This window comes from Taudactylus pleione, unplaced genomic scaffold, assembly GCF_031769625.1.
Source record: "Taudactylus pleione unplaced genomic scaffold, aTauple2 ptg000393l, whole genome shotgun sequence".
NCBI classification, from domain to species: domain Eukaryota; kingdom Metazoa; phylum Chordata; class Amphibia; order Anura; family Myobatrachidae; genus Taudactylus; species Taudactylus pleione.
In genome coordinates, this window is record NW_028284794.1 from 4,021,747 (window position 1) to 4,041,422 (window position 19,676).

Sequence of the window (19,676 nt, forward strand, 5' to 3'; positions counted from 1 at the left end):
CTATTTGTAATATAAACCACCAGAAAAATCTACAGAATCAGATTTAACAAGAGAACTCGTGGCGCAACGGTAGCGCGTCTGACTCCAGATCAGAAGGTTGCGTGTGCAAATCACGTCGGGGTCAGTTGTCTTTTTGAAGATTAAATGCTCTTTTCTGCCAAAAAAATACTATACAAGAAACTAAATACTAAGATTGCTGTCTACTTTCAATAATGTGATTATAGCTCAAACTGATACCTATATCACTAGCACATAGTCATTAAATATCTCACCTTCTTATCAGTTCTCATAATTATAATACTAAAAATATCCAGTTTAGATTAAACTTTACTTGAAGGCCAACTCTAAATGTGTGTAATGTAACAATACATTTAAAAGCAATTAGCTTTTCTGGATCAATTTTGGATCACTGCCGTCACTTGTCTTTTTTAGAAATACATTTAGTACCAATTTGATTTTAAAGATGACTTTTTCCATTCACATGACGTATACTATGAGGCATAAAAACTCTACACTGAAGGAAAAACCAGAATACATATCTTTTTGTTTTGTTACCAAGGATGTAGGTTTGTTTGCTTGACAACTACCTAATTCAAGGTTTAGCATAAGCAGATGAACTATTTGTAATATAAACCACCAGAAAATCTACTGAATCAGTTTTAATAAGAGGCAACGTTAGCTCATCTGACTCAAGATTAGAAGGTTGCGTGTTCAATTCACGTCAGGGTCGGTTATCATTTTGAAGATAAAATGCTCTATTCTGCCCAAAAATACTATACAAGAAACTAAATACTAAGATTGTTGACTACTTTCAATAATGTGATTATAGCTCAAACTGATACCTATATCACTAGCACATAGTCATTAAATAACTCACATTCTTATCAGTTCTCATAATTATTATACAAAAAATATCCAGTTTAGAGAAAACTTTACTTGAAGGCCAACTCTAAATGTCTGTAATGTAACAATACATTTAAAAGCAATTAGCTTTTCTGGATCAATTTTGGATCACTACCATCACTTGTCTATTTTAACAATGCATTTAGTACCAATTTGATTTTATGGATGACTTTTTCCATTCAAATGACCTATACTGTGATGAATAAAAATTATACACTAAAGGAAAAACCACCAGACATATCTTTTTGTTTTGTTACTGAGGATGAAGGTTTGTTTGCTTGACAACTACCTAAATCAAGGTTTAGTATAAGCAGATGATCTATTTGTAATATTAACCACCAGAAAAATCTACTGAATCAGATTTAACAAGAGACCTCGTGGCGCATCGGTAGCGCGTCTGATTCAAGATCAGAAGGTTGTGTGTTCAAATCACGTCAGGGTCAGTTGTCATTTTGAAGATAAAATGCTCTTTTCTGCCAAAAAGATACTATACAAGAAACTAAATACTAAGGTTGTTGTCTACTTTCAATAATGTGATTATAGCTCAAACTGATACCTATATCACTAGCACATAGTCATTAAATATCCCACCTTCTTATCAGTTCTCATAATTATTATACAAAAAATATCCAGTTTAGAGAATACGTTACTTGAAGGCCAACTCTAAATGTCTGTAATGTAACAATACATTTAAAAGCAATTAGCTTTTCTGGATCAATTTTGGATCACTACCATCACTTGTCTATTTTAACAATACATTTAGTACCAATTTGATTTTATGGATGACTTTTTCCATTCAAATGACCTATACTGTGATGAATAAAAATTATACACTAAAGGAAAAACCACCAGACATATCTTTTTGTTTTGTTACCGAGGATGTAGGTTTGTTTGCTTGACAACTACCTAATTCAAGCTTTAGTATAAGCAGATGATCTATTTGTAATATAAACCACCAGAAAAGTCTACTGAATCAGATTTAACAAAAGACCTCGTGGCGCAATGGTAGCACGTCTGACTCCAGATCAGAAGGTTGCATGTTCTAATCACGTCGGGGTCAGTTGTCATTTTGAAGATAAAGTGCTCTTTTCTGCCAAAAAAATACTATACAAGAAACTAAATACTAAGATTGTTGTCTACTTTCAATAATGTGATTATAGCTCAAACTGATACCTATATCACTAGCACATAGTCATTAAATATCTCACCTTCTTATCAGTTCTCATAATTATAAAACTAAAAATATCCAGTTTAGATTAAACTTTACTTGAAGGCCAACTCTAAATGTCTGTAATGTAACAATACATTTAAAAGCAATTAGCTTTTCTGGATCAATTTTGGATCACTACCATCACTTGTCTATTTTAACAATACATTTAGTACCAATTTGATTTTATGGATGACTTTTTCCATTCACATGACCTATACTGTGATGAATAAAAATTATACACTAAAGGAAAAACCACCAGATATATCTTTTTGTTTTGTTACCGAGGATATAGGTTTGTTTGCTTGACAACTACCTAATTCAAGGTTTAGTATAAGCAGATGATCTATTTGTAATATAAACCACCAGAAAAATCTACAGAATCAGATTTAACAAGAGAACTCGTGGCGCAACGGTAGCGCGTCTGACTCCAGATCAGAAGGTTGCGTGTGCAAATCACGTCGGGGTCAGTTGTCTTTTTGAAGATTAAATGCTCTTTTCTGCCAAAAAAATACTATACAAGAAACTAAATACTAAGATTGCTGTCTACTTTCAATAATGTGATTATAGCTCAAACTGATACCTATATCACTAGCACATAGTCATTAAATATCTCACCTTCTTATCAGTTCTCATAATTATAATACTAAAAATATCCAGTTTAGATTAAACTTTACTTGAAGGCCAACTCTAAATGTCTGTAATGTAACAATACATATAAAAGCAATTCGCTTTTCTGGATCAATTTTGGATGACTGCCGTCTCTTGTCTTTTTTAGAAATACATTTAGTACCAATTTGATTTTAAAGATGACTTTTTCCATTCACATGACGTATACTATGAGGCATAAAAACTCTACACTGAAGGAAAAACCAGAATACATATCTTTTTGTTTTGATACCAAGGATGTAAGCTTGTTTGCTTGACAACTACCTAATTCAAGGTTTAGCATAAGCAGATGAACTATTTGTAATATAAACCACCAGAAAATCTACTGAATCAGTTTTAATAAGAGGCAACGTTAGCTCATCTGACTCAAGATTAGAAGGTTGCGTGTTCAAATCACGTCAGGGTCGGTTATCATTTTGAAGATAAAATGCTCTATTCTGACCAAAAATACTATACTGGAAACTAATTACCAAGATTGTTATCTACTTTCAATAATGTGATTATAGCTCAAACTGATACCTATATCACTAGCACATAGTCGTTAAATATCTCACCTTCTTATCAGTTCTCATAATTATAATACTAAAAATATCCAGTTTAGATTAAACTTTACTTGAAGGCCAACTCTAAATGTCTGTAATGTAACAATACATTTAAAAGCAATTCGCTTTTCTGGATCAATTTTGGATCACTGCCGTCTCTTGTCTTTTTTAGAAATACATTTAGTACCAATTTGATTTTAAAGATGACTTTTTCCATTCACATGACCTATACTATGAGGCATAAAAACTCTACACTGAATGAAAAACCAGAATACATATCTTTTTGTTTTGATACCAAGGATGTAAGCTTGTTTGCTTGACAACTACCTAATTCAAGGTTTAGCATAAGCAGATGAACTATTTGTAATATAAACCACCAGAAAATCTACTGAATCAGTTTTAATAAGAGGCAACGTTAGCTCATCTGACTCAAGATTAGAAGGTTGCGTGTTCAAATCACGTCATGGTCGGTTATAATTTTGAAGATAAATTGCTCTATTCTGCCCAAAAATACTCTACTAGAAACTAATTACCAAGTTTGTTTTCTACTTTCAATAATGTGATTATACCTCAAACTGATACCTATATCACTAGCACATAGTCATTAAATAACTCACATTCTTATCAGTTCTCATAATTATTATACAAAAAATATCCAGTTTAGAGAAAACTTTACTTGAAGGCCAACTCTAAATGTCTGTAATGTAACAATACATTTAAAAGCAATTAGCTTTTCTGGATCAATTTTGGATCACTACCATCACTTGTCTATTTTAACAATGCATTTAGTACCAATTTGATTTTATGGATGACTTTTTCCATTCAAATGACCTATACTGTGATGAATAAAAATTATACACTAAAGGAAAAACCACCAGACATATCTTTTTGTTTTGTTACTGAGGATGAAGGTTTGTTTGCTTGACAACTACCTAAATCAAGGTTTAGTATAAGCAGATGATCTATTTGTAATATTAACCACCAGAAAAATCTACTGAATCAGATTTAACAAGAGACCTCGTGGCGCATCGGTAGCGCGTCTGATTCAAGATCAGAAGGTTGTGTGTTCAAATCACGTCAGGGTCAGTTGTCATTTTGAAGATAAAATGCTCTTTTCTGCCAAAAAGATACTATACAAGAAACTAAATACTAAGGTTGTTGTCTACTTTCAATAATGTGATTATAGCTCAAACTGATACCTATATCACTAGCACATAGTCATTAAATATCCCACCTTCTTATCAGTTCTCATAATTATTATACAAAAAATATCCAGTTTAGAGAATACGTTACTTGAAGGCCAACTCTAAATGTCTGTAATGTAACAATACATTTAAAAGCAATTAGCTTTTCTGGATCAATTTTGGATCACTACCATCACTTGTCTATTTTAACAATACATTTAGTACCAATTTGATTTTATGGATGACTTTTTCCATTCAAATGACCTATACTGTGATGAATAAAAATTATACACTAAAGGAAAAACCACCAGACATATCTTTTTGTTTTGTTACCGAGGATGTAGGTTTGTTTGCTTGACAACTACCTAATTCAAGGTTTAGTATAAGCAGATGATCTATTTGTAATATAAACCACCAGAAAAGTCTACTGAATCAGATTTAACAAAAGACCTCGTGGCGCAATGGTAGCACGTCTGACTCCAGATCAGAAGGTTGCATGTTCTAATCACGTCGGGGTCAGTTGTCATTTTGAAGATAAAGTGCTCTTTTCTGCCAAAAAAATACTATACAAGAAACTAAATACTAAGATTGTTGTCTACTTTCAATAATGTGATTATAGCTCAAACTGATACCTATATCACTAGCACATAGTCATTAAATATCTCACCTTCTTATCAGTTCTCATAATTATAAAACTAAAAATATCCAGTTTAGATTAAACTTTACTTGAAGGCCAACTCTAAATGTCTGTAATGTAACAATACATTTAAAAGCAATTAGCTTTTCTGGATCAATTTTGGATCACTACCATCACTTGTCTATTTTAACAATACATTTAGTACCAATTTGATTTTATGGATGACTTTTTCCATTCACATGACCTATACTGTGATGAATAAAAATTATACACTAAAGGAAAAACCACCAGATATATCTTTTTGTTTTGTTACCGAGGATATAGGTTTGTTTGCTTGACAACTACCTAATTCAAGGTTTAGTATAAGCAGATGATCTATTTGTAATATAAACCACCAGAAAAATCTACAGAATCAGATTTAACAAGAGAACTCGTGGCGCAACGGTAGCGCGTCTGACTCCAGATCAGAAGGTTGCGTGTGCAAATCACGTCGGGGTCAGTTGTCTTTTTGAAGATTAAATGCTCTTTTCTGCCAAAAAAATACTATACAAGAAACTAAATACTAAGATTGCTGTCTACTTTCAATAATGTGATTATAGCTCAAACTGATACCTATATCACTAGCACATAGTCATTAAATATCTCACCTTCTTATCAGTTCTCATAATTATAATACTAAAAATATCCAGTTTAGATTAAACTTTACTTGAAGGCCAACTCTAAATGTCTGTAATGTAACAATACATTTAAAAGCAATTCGCTTTTCTGGATCAATTTTGGATGACTGCCGTCTCTTGTCTTTTTTAGAAATACATTTAGTACCAATTTGATTTTAAAGATGACTTTTTCCATTCACATGACGTATACTATGAGGCATAAAAACTCTACACTGAAGGAAAAACCAGAATACATATCTTTTTGTTTTGATACCAAGGATGTAAGCTTGTTTGCTTGACAACTACCTAATTCAAGGTTTAGCATAAGCAGATGAACTATTTGTAATATAAACCACCAGAAAATCTACTGAATCAGTTTTAATAAGAGGCAACGTTAGCTCATCTGACTCAAGATTAGAAGGTTGCGTGTTCAAATCACGTCAGGGTCGGTTATCATTTTGAAGATAAAATGCTCTATTCTGCCCAAAAATACTATACTGGAAACTAATTACCAAGATTGTTATCTACTTTCAATAATGTGATTATAGCTCAAACTGATACCTATATCACTAGCACATAGTCATTAAATATCTCACCTTCTTATCAGTTCTCATAATTATAATACTAAAAATATCCAGTTTAGATTAAACTTTACTTGAAGGCCAACTCTAAATGTCTGTAATGTAACAATACATTTAAAAGCAATTCGCTTTTCTGGATCAATTTTGGATCACTGCCGTCTCTTGTCTTTTTTAGAAATACATTTAGTACCAATTTGATTTTAAAGATGACTTTTTCCATTCACATGACCTATACTATGAGGCATAAAAACTCTACACTGAATGAAAAACCAGAATACATATCTTTTTGTTTTGATACCAAGGATGTAAGCTTGTTTGCTTGACAACTACCTAATTCAAGGTTTAGCATAAGCAGATGAACTATTTGTAATATAAACCACCAGAAAATCTACTGAATCAGTTTTAATAAGAGGCAACGTTAGCTCATCTGACTCAAGATTAGAAGGTTGCGTGTTCAAATCACGTCATGGTCGGTTATAATTTTGAAGATAAATTGCTCTATTCTGCCCAAAAATACTCTACTAGAAACTAATTACCAAGTTTGTTTTCTACTTTCAATAATGTGATTATACCTCAAACTGATACCTATATCACTAGCACATAGTCATTAAATAACTCACATTCTTATCAGTACTCATAATTATTATACAAAAAATATCCAGTTTAGAGAATACGTTACTTGAAGGCCAACTCTAAATGTCTGTAATGTAACAATACATTTAGAGGCAATTAGCTTTTCTGGATCAATTTTGGATAACTACCATCACTTGTCTATTTTAACAATACATTTAGTACCAATTTGATTTTATGGATGATTTTTCCATTCAAATGACCTATACTGTGATGAATAAAAATTATACACTAAAGGAAAAACCACCAGACATATATTTTTGTTTTGTTACCGAGGATGTAGGTTTGTTTGCTTGACAACTACCAAATGCAAGGTTTAGTATAAGCAGATGATCTATTTGTAATATAAACCACCAGAAAAATCTACTGAATAGGATTTAACAAGAGACCTCGTGGCGCAACGGTAGCGTGTCTGACTCCAGATCAGAAGGTTGCATGTTCTAATCACGTCGGGGTCAGTTGTCATTTTGAAGATAAAGTGCTCTTTTCTGCCAAAAAAATACTATACAAGAAACTAAATACTAAGATTGTTGTCTACTTTCAATAATGTGATTATAGCTCAAACTGATACCTATATCACTAGCACATAGTCATTAAATATCTCACCTTCTTATCAGTTCTCATATATATAATACTAAAAATATCCAGTTTAGATTAAACTTTACTTGAAGGCCAACTCTAAATGTCTGTAATGTAACAATACATTTAACAGCAATTAGCTTTTCTGGATCAATTTTGGATCACTGCCGTCACTTGTCTTTTTTAGAAATACATTTAGTACCAATTTGATTTTAAAGATGACTTTTTCCATTCACATGACGTATACTATGAGGCATAAAAACTCTACACTGAAGGATAAACCAGAATACATATCTTTTTGTTTTGTTACCAAGGATGTAGGTTTGTTTGCTTGACAACTACCTAATTCAAGGTTTAGCATAAGCAGATGAACTATTTGTAATATAAACCACCAGAAAATCTACTGAATCAGTTTTAATAAGAGGCAACGTTAGCTCATCTGACTCAAGATTAGAAGGTTGCGTGTTCAATTCACGTCAGGGTCGGTTATCATTTTGAAGATAAAATGCTCTATTCTGCCCAAAAATACTATACAAGAAACTAAATACTAAGATTGTTGACTACTTTCAATAATGTGATTATAGCTCAAACTGATACCTATATCACTAGCACATAGTCATTAAATAACTCACATTCTTATCAGTTCTCATAATTATTATACAAAAAATATCCAGTTTAGAGAAACTTTACTTGAAGGCCAACTCTAAATGTCTGTAATGTAACAATACATTTAAAAGCAATTAGCTTTTCTGGATCAATTTTGGATCACTACCATAAATTGTCTATTTTAACAATGCATTTAGTACCAATTTGATTTTATGGATGACTTTTTCCATTCAAATGACCTATACTGTGATGAATAAAAATTATACACTAAAGGAAAAACCACCAGACATATCTTTTTGTTTTGTTACTGAGGATGAAGGTTTGTTTGCTTGACAACTACCTAAATCAAGGTTTAGTATAAGCAGATGATCTATTTGTAATATTAACCACCAGAAAAATCTACTGAATCAGTTTTAATAAGAGGCAACGTTAGCTCATCTGACTCAAGATTAGAAGGTTGTGTGTTCAAATCACGTCGGGGGTCAGTTGTCATTTTGAAGATAAAATGCTCTTTTCTGCCAAAAAGATACTATACAAGAAACTAAATACTAAGATTGTTGTCTACTTTCAATAATGTGATTATAGCTCAAACTGATACCTATATCACTAGCACATAGTCATTAAATATCTCACCTTCTTATCAGTTCTCATAATTATAATACTAAAAATATCCAGTTTAGATTAAACTTTACTTGAAGGCCAACTCTAAATGTCTGTAATGTAACAATACATTTAAAAGTAATTAGCTTTTCTGGATCAATTTTGGATCACTGCCGTCACTTGTCTTTTTTAGAAATACATTTAGTACCAATTTGATTTTAAAGATGACTTTTTACATTCACATGACGTATACTATGAGGCATAAAAACTCTACACTGAAGGAAAAACCAGAATACATATCTTTTTGTTTTGTTACCAAGGATGTAGGCTTGTTTGCTTGACAACTACCTAATTCAAGGTTTAGCATAAGCAGATGAACTATTTGTAATATAAACCACCAGAAAATCTACTGAATCAGTTTTAATAAGAGGCAACGTTAGCTCATCTGACTCAAGATTAGAAGGTTGCGTGTTCAAATCACGTCAGGGTCGGTTATCATTTTGAAGATAAAATGCTCTATTCTGCCCAAAAATACTATACTAGAAACTAATTACCAAGATTGTTATCTACTTTCAATAATGTGATTATACCTCAAACTGATACCTATATCACTAGCACATAGTCATTAAATAACTCACATTCTTATCAGTTCTCATAATTATTATACAAAAAATATCCAGTTTAGAGAATACGTTACTTGAAGGCCAACTCTAAATGTCTGTAATGTAACAATAAATTTAAAAGCAATTAGCTTTTCTGGATCAATTTTGGATCACTACCATCACTTGTCTATTTTAACAATGCATTTAGTGCCAATTTGATTTTATGGATGACTTTTTCCATTCAAATGACCTATACTGTGATGAATAAAAATTATACACTAAAGGAAAAACCACCAGACATATCTTTTTGTTTTGTTAGTGAGGATGAGGGTTTGTTTGCTTCACAACTACCTAATTCAAGGTTTAGTATAAGCAGATGATCTATTTGTAATATAAACCACCAGAAAAATCTACTGAATCAGATTTAACAAGAGACCTCGTGGCGCAACGGTAGCGCGTCTGACTCCAGATCAGAAGGTTGTGTGTTCAAATCACGTCGGGGTCAGTTGTCATTTTGAAGATAAAATGCTCTTTTATGCCAAAAAGATACTATACAAGAAACTAAATACTAAGATTGTTGTCTACTTTCAATAATGTGATTATAGCTCAAACTGATACCTATATCACTAGCACATAGTCATTAAATATCCCACCTTCTTATCAGTTCTCATAATTATAATACTAAAAATATCCAGTTTAGATTAAACTTTACTTGAAGGCCAACTCTAAATGTCTGTAATGTAACAATACATTTAAAAGCAATTAGCTTTTCTGGATCAATTTTGTATCACTGCCGTCACTTGTCTTTTTTAGAAATACATTTAGTACCAATTTGATTTTAAAGATTACTTTTTACATTCACATGACGTATACTATGAGGCATAAAAACTCTACACTGAAGGAAAAACCAGAATACATATCTTTTTGTTTTGTTACCAAGGATGTAGGCTTGTTTGCTTGACAACTACCTAATTCAAGGTTTAGCATAAGCAGATGAACTATTTGTAATATAAACCACCAGAAAATCTACTGAATCAGTTTTAATAAGAGGCAACGTTAGCTCATCTGACTCAAGATTAGAAGGTTGCGTGTTCAAATCACGTCAGGGTCGGTTATCATTTTGAAGATAAAATGCTCTATTCTGCCCAAAAATACTATACTAAAAACTAATTACCAAGATTGTTATCTACTTTCAATAATGTGATTATACCTCAAACTGATACCTATATCACTAGCACATAGTCATTAAATAACTCACATTCTTATCAGTTCTCATAATTATTATACAAAAAATATCCAGTTTAGAGAATACGTTACTTGAAGGCCAACTCTAAATGTCTGTAATGTAACAATACATTTAAAAGCAATATGCTTTTCTGGATCAATTTTGGATCACTACCATCACTTGTCTATTTTAACAATACATTTAGTACCAATTTGATTTTATGGATGACTTTTTCCATTCAAATGACCTATACTGTGATGAATAAAAATTATACACTAAAGGAAAAACCACCAGACATATCTTTTTGTTTTGTTACCGAGGATGTAGGTTTGTTTGCTTGACAACTACCTAATTCAAGGTTTAGTATAAGCAGATGATCTATTTGTAATATAAACCACCAGAAAAATCTACTGAATCGGATTTAACAAGAGACCTCGTGGCGCAACGGTAGCGCGTCTCACTCCAGATCAGAAGGTTGCATGTTCTAATCACGTCGGGGTCAGTTGTCATTTTGAAGATAAAGTGCTCTTTTCTGCCAAAAAAATACTATACAAGAAACTAAATACTAAGATTGTTGTCTACTTTCAATAATGTGATTATAGCTCAAACTGATACCTATATCACTAGCACATAGTCATTAAATATCTCACCTTCTTATCAGTTCTCATAATTATAATACTAAAAATATCCAGTTTAGATTAAACTTTACTTGAAGGCCAACTCTAAATGTGTGTAATGTAACAATACATTTAAAAGCAATTAGCTTTTCTGGATCAATTTTGGATCACTGCCGTCACTTGTCTTTTTTAGAAATACATTTAGTACCAATTTGATTTTAAAGATGACTTTTTCCATTCAAATGACCTATACTATGAGGCATAAAAACTCTACACTGAAGGAAAAACCAGAATACATATCTTTTTGTTTTGTTACCAAGGATGTAGGCTTGTTTGCTTGACAACTACCTAATTCAAGGTTTAGCATAAGCAGATGAACTATTTGTAATATAAACCACCAGAAAATCTACTGAATCAGTTTTAATAAGAGGCAACGTTAGCTCATCTGACTCAAGATTAGAAGGTTGCGTGTTCAAATCACGTCAGAGTCGGTTATCATTTTGAAGATAAAATGCTCTATTCTGCCCAAAAATACTATACTAGAAACTAATTACCAAGATTGTTATCTACTTTCAATAATGTGATTATACCTCAAACTGATACCTATATCACTAGCACATAGTCATTAAATAACTCACATTCTTATCAGTTCTCATAATTATTATACAAAAAATATCCAGTTTAGAGAATACGTTACTTGAAGGCCAACTCTAAATGTCTGTAATGTAACAATAAATTTAAAAGCTATTAGCTTTTCTGGATCAATTTTGGATCACTACCATCACTTGTGTATTTTAACAATGCATTTAGTGCCAATTTGATTTTATGGATGACTTTTTCCATTCAAATGACCTATACTGTGATGAATAAAAATTATACACTAAAGGAAAAACCACCAGACATATATTTTTGTTTTGTTAGTGAGGATGAGGGTTTGTTTGCTTCACAACTACCTAATTCAAGGTTCACTACCATCACTTGTCTATTTTAACAATACATTTAGTACCAATTTGATTTTATGGATGACTTTTTCCATTCAAATGACCTATACTGTGATGAATAAAAATTATACACTAAAGGAAAAACCACCAGACATATCTTTTTGTTTTGTTACCGAGGATGTAGGTTTGTTTGCTTGACAACTACCTAATTCAAGGTTTAGTATAAGCAGATGATCTATTTGTAATATAAACCACCAGAAAAATCAACTGAATCGGATTTAACAAGAGACCTCGTGGCGCAACGGTAGCACGTCTGACTCCAGATCAGAAGGTTGCATGTTCTAATCACGTTAGGGTCAGTTGTCATTTTGAAGATAAAGTTCTCTTTTCTGCCAAAAAAATACTATACAAGAAACTAAATACTAAGATTGTTGTCTACTTTCAATAATGTGATTATAGCTCAAACTGATACCTATATCACTAGCACATAGTCATTAAATATCTCACCTTCTTATCAGTTCTCATAATTATAATACTAAAAATATCCAGTTTAGATTAAACTTTACTTGAAGGCCAACTCTAAATGTCTGTAATGTAACAATACATTTAAAAGCAATTCGCTTTTCTGGATCAATTTTGGATCACTGCCGTCTCTTGTCTTTTTTAGAAATACATTTAGTACCAATTTGATTTTAAAGATGACTTTTTCCATTCACATGACCTATACTATGAGGCATAAAAACTCTACACTGAATGAAAAACCAGAATACATATCTTTTTGTTTTGATACCAAGGATGTAAGCTTGTTTGCTTGACAACTACCTAATTCAAGGTTTAGCATAAGCAGATGAACTATTTGTAATATAAACCACCAGAAAATCTACTGAATCAATTTTAATAAGAGGCAACGTTAGCTCATCTGACTCAAGATTAGAAGGTTGCGTGTTAAAATCACGTCATGGTCGGTTATAATTTTGAAGATAAATTGCTCTATTCTGCCCAAAAATACTCTACTAGAAACTAATTACCAAGTTTGTTTTCTACTTTCAATAATGTGATTATACCTCAAACTGATACCTATATCACTAGCACATAGTCATTAAATAACTCACATTCTTATCAGTACTCATAATTATTATACAAAAAATATCCAGTTTAGAGAATACGTTACTTGAAGGCCAACTCTAAATGTCTGTAATGTAACAATACATTTAAAGGCAATTAGCTTTTCTGGATCAATTTTGGATAACTACCATCACTTGTCTATTTTAACAATACATTTAGTACCAATTTGATTTTATGGATGATTTTTCCATTCAAATGACCTATACTGTGATGAATAAAAATTATACACTAAAGGAAAAACCACCAGACATATATTTTTGTTTTGTTACCGAGGATGTAGGTTTGTTTGCTTGACAACTACCAAATGCAAGGTTTAGTATAAGCAGATGATCTATTTGTAATATAAACCACCAGAAAAGTCTACTGAATAGGATTTAACAAGAGACCTCGTGGCGCAACGGTAGCGTGTCTGACTCCAGATCAGAAGGTTGCATGTTCTAATCACGTCGGGGTCAGTTGTCATTTTGAAGATAAAGTGCTCTTTTCTGCCAAAAAAATACTATACAAGAAACTAAATACTAAGATTGTTGTCTACTTTCAATAATGTGATTATAGCTCAAACTGATACCTATATCACTAGCACATAGTCATTAAATAACTCACATTCTTATCAGTTCTCATAATTATTATACAAAAAATATCCAGTTTAGAGAAAACTTTACTTGAAGGCCAACTCTAAATGTCTGTAATGTAACAATACATTTAAAAGCAATTAGCTTTTCTGGATCAATTTTGGATCACTACCATCACTTGTCTATTTTAACAATGCATTTAGTACCAATTTGATTTTATGGATGACTTTTTCCATTCAAATGAACTATACTGTGATGAATAAAAATTATACACTAAAGGAAAAACCACCAGACATATCTTTTTGTTTTGTTACTGAGGATGAAGGTTTGTTTGCTTGACAACTACCTAAATCAAGGTTTAGTATAAGCAGATGATCTATTTGTAATATAAACCACCAGAAAAATCTACTGAATTGGATTTAACAGGAGACCTCGTGGCGCAACAGTAGCGCATCTGATTCAAGATCAGAAGGTTGTGTGTTCAAATCACGTCGTGGTCAGTTGTCTTTTTGAAGATAAAATGCTCTTTTCTGCCAAAAAGATACTATACAAGAAACTAAATACTAAGATTGTTGTCTACTTTCAATAATGTGATTATAGCTCAAACTGATACCTATATCACTAGCACATAGTCATTAAATATCCCACCTTCTTATCAGTTCTCATAATTATAATACTAAAAATATCCAGTTTAGATTAAACTTTACTTGAAGGCCAACTCTAAATGTCTGTAATGTAACAATACATTTAAAAGCAATTAGCTTTTCTGGATCAATTTTGTATCACTGCCGTCACTTGTCTTTTTTAGAAATACATTTAGTACCAATTTGATTTTAAAGATGACTTTTTACATTCACATGACGTATACTATGAGGCATAAAAACTCTACACTGAAGGAAAAACCAGAATACATATCTTTTTGTTTTGTTACCAAGGATGTAGGCTTGTTTGCTTGACAACTACCTAATTCAATGTTTAGCATAAGCAGATGAACTATTTGTAATATAAACCACCAGAAAATCTACTGAATCAGTTTTAATAAGAGGCAACGTTAGCTCATCTGACTCAAGATTAGAAGGTTGCGTGTTCAAATCACGTCAGGGTCGGTTATCATTTTGAAGATAAAATGCTCTATTCTGCCCAAAAATACTATACTAAAAACTAATTACCAAGATTGTTATCTACTTTCAATAATGTGATTATACCTCAAACTGATACCTATATCACTAGCACATAGTCATTAAATAACTCACATTCTTATCAGTTCTCATAATTATTATACAAAAAATATCCAGTTTAGAGAATACGTTACTTGAAGGCCAACTCTAAATGTCTGTAATGTAACAATACATTTAAAAGCAATTAGCTTTTCTGGATCAATTTTGGATCACTACCATCACTTGTCTATTTTAACAATACATTTAGTACCAATTTGATTTTATGGATGACTTTTTCCATTCAAATGACCTATACTGTGATGAATAAAAATTATACACTAAAGGAAAAACCACCAGACATATCTTTTTGTTTTGTTACCGAGGATGTAGGTTTGTTTGCTTGACAACTACCTAATTCAAGGTTTAGTATAAGCAGATGATCTATTTGTAATATAAACCACCAGAAAAGTCTACTGAATCAGATTTAACAAAAGACCTCGTGGCGCAACGGTAGCACGTCTGACTCCAGATCAGAAAGTTGCATGTTCTAATCACGTCGGGGTCAGTTGTCATTTTGAAGATAAAGTGCTCTTTTCTGCCAAAAAAATACTATACAAAAAACTAAATACTAAGATTGTTGTCTACTTTCAATAATGTGATTATAGCTCAAACTGATACCTATATCACTAGCACATAGTCATTAAATATCTCACCTTCTTATCAGTTCTCATAATTATAATACTAAAAATATCCAGTTTAGATTAAACTTTACTTGAAGGCCAACTCTAAATGTCTGTAATGTAACAATACATTTAAAAGCAATTAGCTTTTCTGGATCAATTTTGGATCACTGCCGTCACTTGTCTTTTTTAGAAATACATTTAGTACCAATTTGATTTTAAAGATGACTTTTTCCATTCACATGACGTATACTATGAGGCATAAAAACTCTACACTGAAGGAAAAACCAGAATACATATCTTTTTGTTTTGTTACCAAGGATGTAGGTTTGTTTGCTTGACAACTACCTAATTCAAGGTTTAGCATAAGCAGATGAACTATTTGTAATATAAACCACCAGAAAATCTACTGAATCAGTTTTAATAAGAGGCAACGTTAGCTCATCTGACTCAAGATTAGAAGGTTGCGTGTTCAAATCACGTCAGGGTCGGTTATCATTTTGAAGATAAAATGCTCTATTCTGCCCAAAAATACTATACAAGAAACTAATTACCAAGATTGTTATCTATTTTCAATAATGTGATTATACCTCAAACTGATACCTATATCACTAGCACATAGTCATTAAATAACTCACATTCTTATCAGTTCTCATAATTATTATACAAAAAATATCCAGTTTAGAGAATACGTTACTTGAAGGCCAACTCTAAATGTCTGTAATGTAACAATACATTTAAAAGCAATTAGCTTTTCTGGATCAATTTTGGATCACTACCATCACTTGTCTATTTTAACAATACATTTAGTACCAATTTGATTTTATGGATTACTTTTTCCATTCAAATGACCTATACTGTGATGAATAAAAATTATACACTAAAGGAAAAACCACCAGATATATCTTTTTGTTTTGTTACCGAGGATATAGGTTTGTTTGCTTGACAACTACCTAATTCAAGGTTTAGTATAAGCAGATGATCTATTTGTAATATAAACCACCAGAAAAATCTACAGAATCAGATTTAACAAGAGAACTCGTGGCGCAACGGTAGCGCGTCTGACTCCAGATCAGAAGGTTGCGTGTGCAAATCACGTCGGGGTCAGTTGTCTTTTTGAAGATTAAATGCTCTTTTCTGCCAAAAAAATACTATACAAGAAACTAAATACTAAGATTGCTGTCTACTTTCAATAATGTGATTATAGCTCAAACTGATACCTATATCACTAGCACATAGTCATTAAATATCTCACCTTCTTATCAGTTCTCATAATTATAATACTAAAAATATCCAGTTTAGATTAAACTTTACTTGAAGGCCAACTCTAAATGTGTGTAATGTAACAATACATTTAAAAGCAATTAGCTTTTCTGGATCAATTTTGGATCACTGCCGTCACTTGTCTTTTTTAGAAATACATTTAGTACCAATTTGATTTTAAAGATGACTTTTTCCATTCACATGACGTATACTATGAGGCATAAAAACTCTACACTGAAGGAAAAACCAGAATACATATCTTTTTGTTTTGTTACCAAGGATGTAGGTTTGTTTGCTTGACAACTACCTAATTCAAGGTTTAGCATAAGCAGATGAACTATTTGTAATATAAACCACCAGAAAATCTACTGAATCAGTTTTAATAAGAGGCAACGTTAGCTCATCTGACTCAAGATTAGAAGGTTGCGTGTTCAATTCACGTCAGGGTCGGTTATCATTTTGAAGATAAAATGCTCTATTCTGCCCAAAAATACTATACAAGAAACTAAATACTAAGATTGTTGACTACTTTCAATAATGTGATTATAGCTCAAACTGATACCTATATCACTAGCACATAGTCATTAAATAACTCACATTCTTATCAGTTCTCATAATTATTATACAAAAAATATCCAGTTTAGAGAAAACTTTACTTGAAGGCCAACTCTAAATGTCTGTAAAGTAACAATACATTTAAAAGCAATTAGCTTTTCTGGATCAATTTTGGATCACTACCATCACTTGTCTATTTTAACAATGCATTTAGTACCAATTTGATTTTATGGATGACTTTTTCCATTCAAATGACCTATACTGTGATGAATAAAAATTATACACTAAAGGAAAAACCACCAGACATATATTTTTGTTTTGTTACTGAGGATGAAGGTTTGTTTGCTTGACAACTACCTAAATCAAGGTTTAGTATAAGCAGATGATCTATTTGTAATATTAACCACCAGAAAAATCTACTGAATCATATTTAACAAGAGACCTTGTGGCGCATCGGTAGCGCGTCTGATTCAAGATCAGAAGGTTGTGTGTTCAAATCACGTCAGGGTCAGTTGTCATTTTGAAGATAAAATGCTCTTTTCTGCCAAAAAGATACTATACAAGAAACTAAATACTAAGGTTGTTGTCTACTTTCAATAATGTGATTATAGCTCAAACTGATACCTATATCACTAGCACATAGTCATTAAATATCCCACCTTCTTATCAGTTCTCATAATTATTATACAAAAAATATCCAGTTTAGAGAATACGTTACTTGAAGGCCAACTCTAAATGTCTGTAATGTAACAATACATTTAAAAGCAATTAGCTTTTCTGGATCAATTTTGGATCACTACCATCACTTGTCTATTTTAACAATACATTTAGTACCAATTTGATTTTATGGATGACTTTTTCCATTCAAATGACCTATACTGTGATGAATAAAAATTATACACTAAAGGAAAAACCACCAGACATATCTTTTTGTTTTGTTACCGAGGATGTAGGTTTGTTTGCTTGACAACTACCTAATTCAAGGTTTAGTATAAGCAGATGATCTATTTGTAATATAAACCACCAGAAAAGTCTACTGAATCAGATTTAACAAAAGACCTCGTGGCGCAATGGTAGCACGTCTGACTCCAGATCAGAAGGTTGCATGTTCTAATCACGTCGGGGTCAGTTGTCATTTTGAAGATAAAGTGCTCTTTTCTGCCAAAAAAATACTATACAAGAAACTAAATACTAAGATTGTTGTCTACTTTCAATAATGTGATTATAGCTCAAACTGATACCTATATCACTAGCACATAGTCATTATATATCTCACCTTCTTATCAGTTCTCATAATTATAATACTAAAAATATCCAGTTTAGATTAAACTTTACTTGAAGGCCAACTCTAAATGTCTGTAATGTAACAATACATTTAAAAGCAATTAGCTTTTCTGGATCAATTTTGGATCACTACCATCACTTGTCTATTTTAACAATACATTTAGTACCAATTTGATTTTATGGATGACTTTTTCCATTCACATGACCTATACTGTGATGAATAAAAATTATACACTAAAGGAAAAACCACCAGATATATCTTTTTGTTTTGTTACCGAGGATATAGGTTTGTTTGCTTGACAACTACCTAATTCAAGGTTTAGTATAAGCAGATGATCTATTTGTAATATAAACCACCAGAAAAATCTACAGAATCAGATTTAACAAGAGAACTCGTGGCGCAACGGTAGCGCGTCTGACTCCAGATCAGAAGGTTGCGTGTGCAAATCACGTCGGGGTCAGTTGTCTTTTTGAAGATTAAATGCTCTTTTCTGCCAAAAAAATACTATACAAGAAACTAAATACTAAGATTGCTGTCTACTTTCAATAATGTGATTATAGCTCAAACTGATACCTATATCACTAGCACATAGTCATTAAATATCTCACCTTCTTATCAGTTCTCATAATTATAATACTAAAAATATCCAGTTTAGATTAAACTTTACTTGAAGGCCAACTCTAAATGTCTGTAATGTAACAATACATTTAAAAGCAATTCGCTTTTCTGGATCAATTTTGGATGACTGCCGTCTCTTGTCTTTTTTAGAAATACATTTAGTACCAATTTGATTTTAAAGATGACTTTTTCCATTCACATGACGTATACTATGAGGCATAAAAACTCTACACTGAAGGAAA

General features: G+C 31.8%; 6 non-coding genes across 6 annotated transcripts; all 6 read left to right on the forward strand.

The window, feature by feature from the left end:
* The first annotated feature begins 52 nt into the window (after positions 1 to 52).
* TRNAW-CCA (transfer RNA tryptophan (anticodon CCA)) lies at positions 53 to 124 on the forward strand. The gene has a single exon. It is a non-coding gene; the product is annotated as a tRNA-Trp (tRNA).
* Positions 125 to 2,508: 2,384 nt separating this feature from the next.
* Positions 2,509 to 2,580, forward strand: TRNAW-CCA (transfer RNA tryptophan (anticodon CCA)). The gene has a single exon. It is a non-coding gene; the product is annotated as a tRNA-Trp (tRNA).
* Positions 2,581 to 5,569: 2,989 nt separating this feature from the next.
* TRNAW-CCA (transfer RNA tryptophan (anticodon CCA)) lies at positions 5,570 to 5,641 on the forward strand. The gene has a single exon. It is a non-coding gene; the product is annotated as a tRNA-Trp (tRNA).
* A 4,188-nt stretch (positions 5,642 to 9,829) lies between these two features.
* On the forward strand, positions 9,830 to 9,901 carry TRNAW-CCA (transfer RNA tryptophan (anticodon CCA)). The gene has a single exon. It is a non-coding gene; the product is annotated as a tRNA-Trp (tRNA).
* A 6,847-nt stretch (positions 9,902 to 16,748) lies between these two features.
* Positions 16,749 to 16,820, forward strand: TRNAW-CCA (transfer RNA tryptophan (anticodon CCA)). The gene has a single exon. It is a non-coding gene; the product is annotated as a tRNA-Trp (tRNA).
* A 2,384-nt stretch (positions 16,821 to 19,204) lies between these two features.
* On the forward strand, positions 19,205 to 19,276 carry TRNAW-CCA (transfer RNA tryptophan (anticodon CCA)). Its single transcript has one exon. It is a non-coding gene; the product is annotated as a tRNA-Trp (tRNA).
* Positions 19,277 to 19,676: the final 400 nt, after the last annotated feature.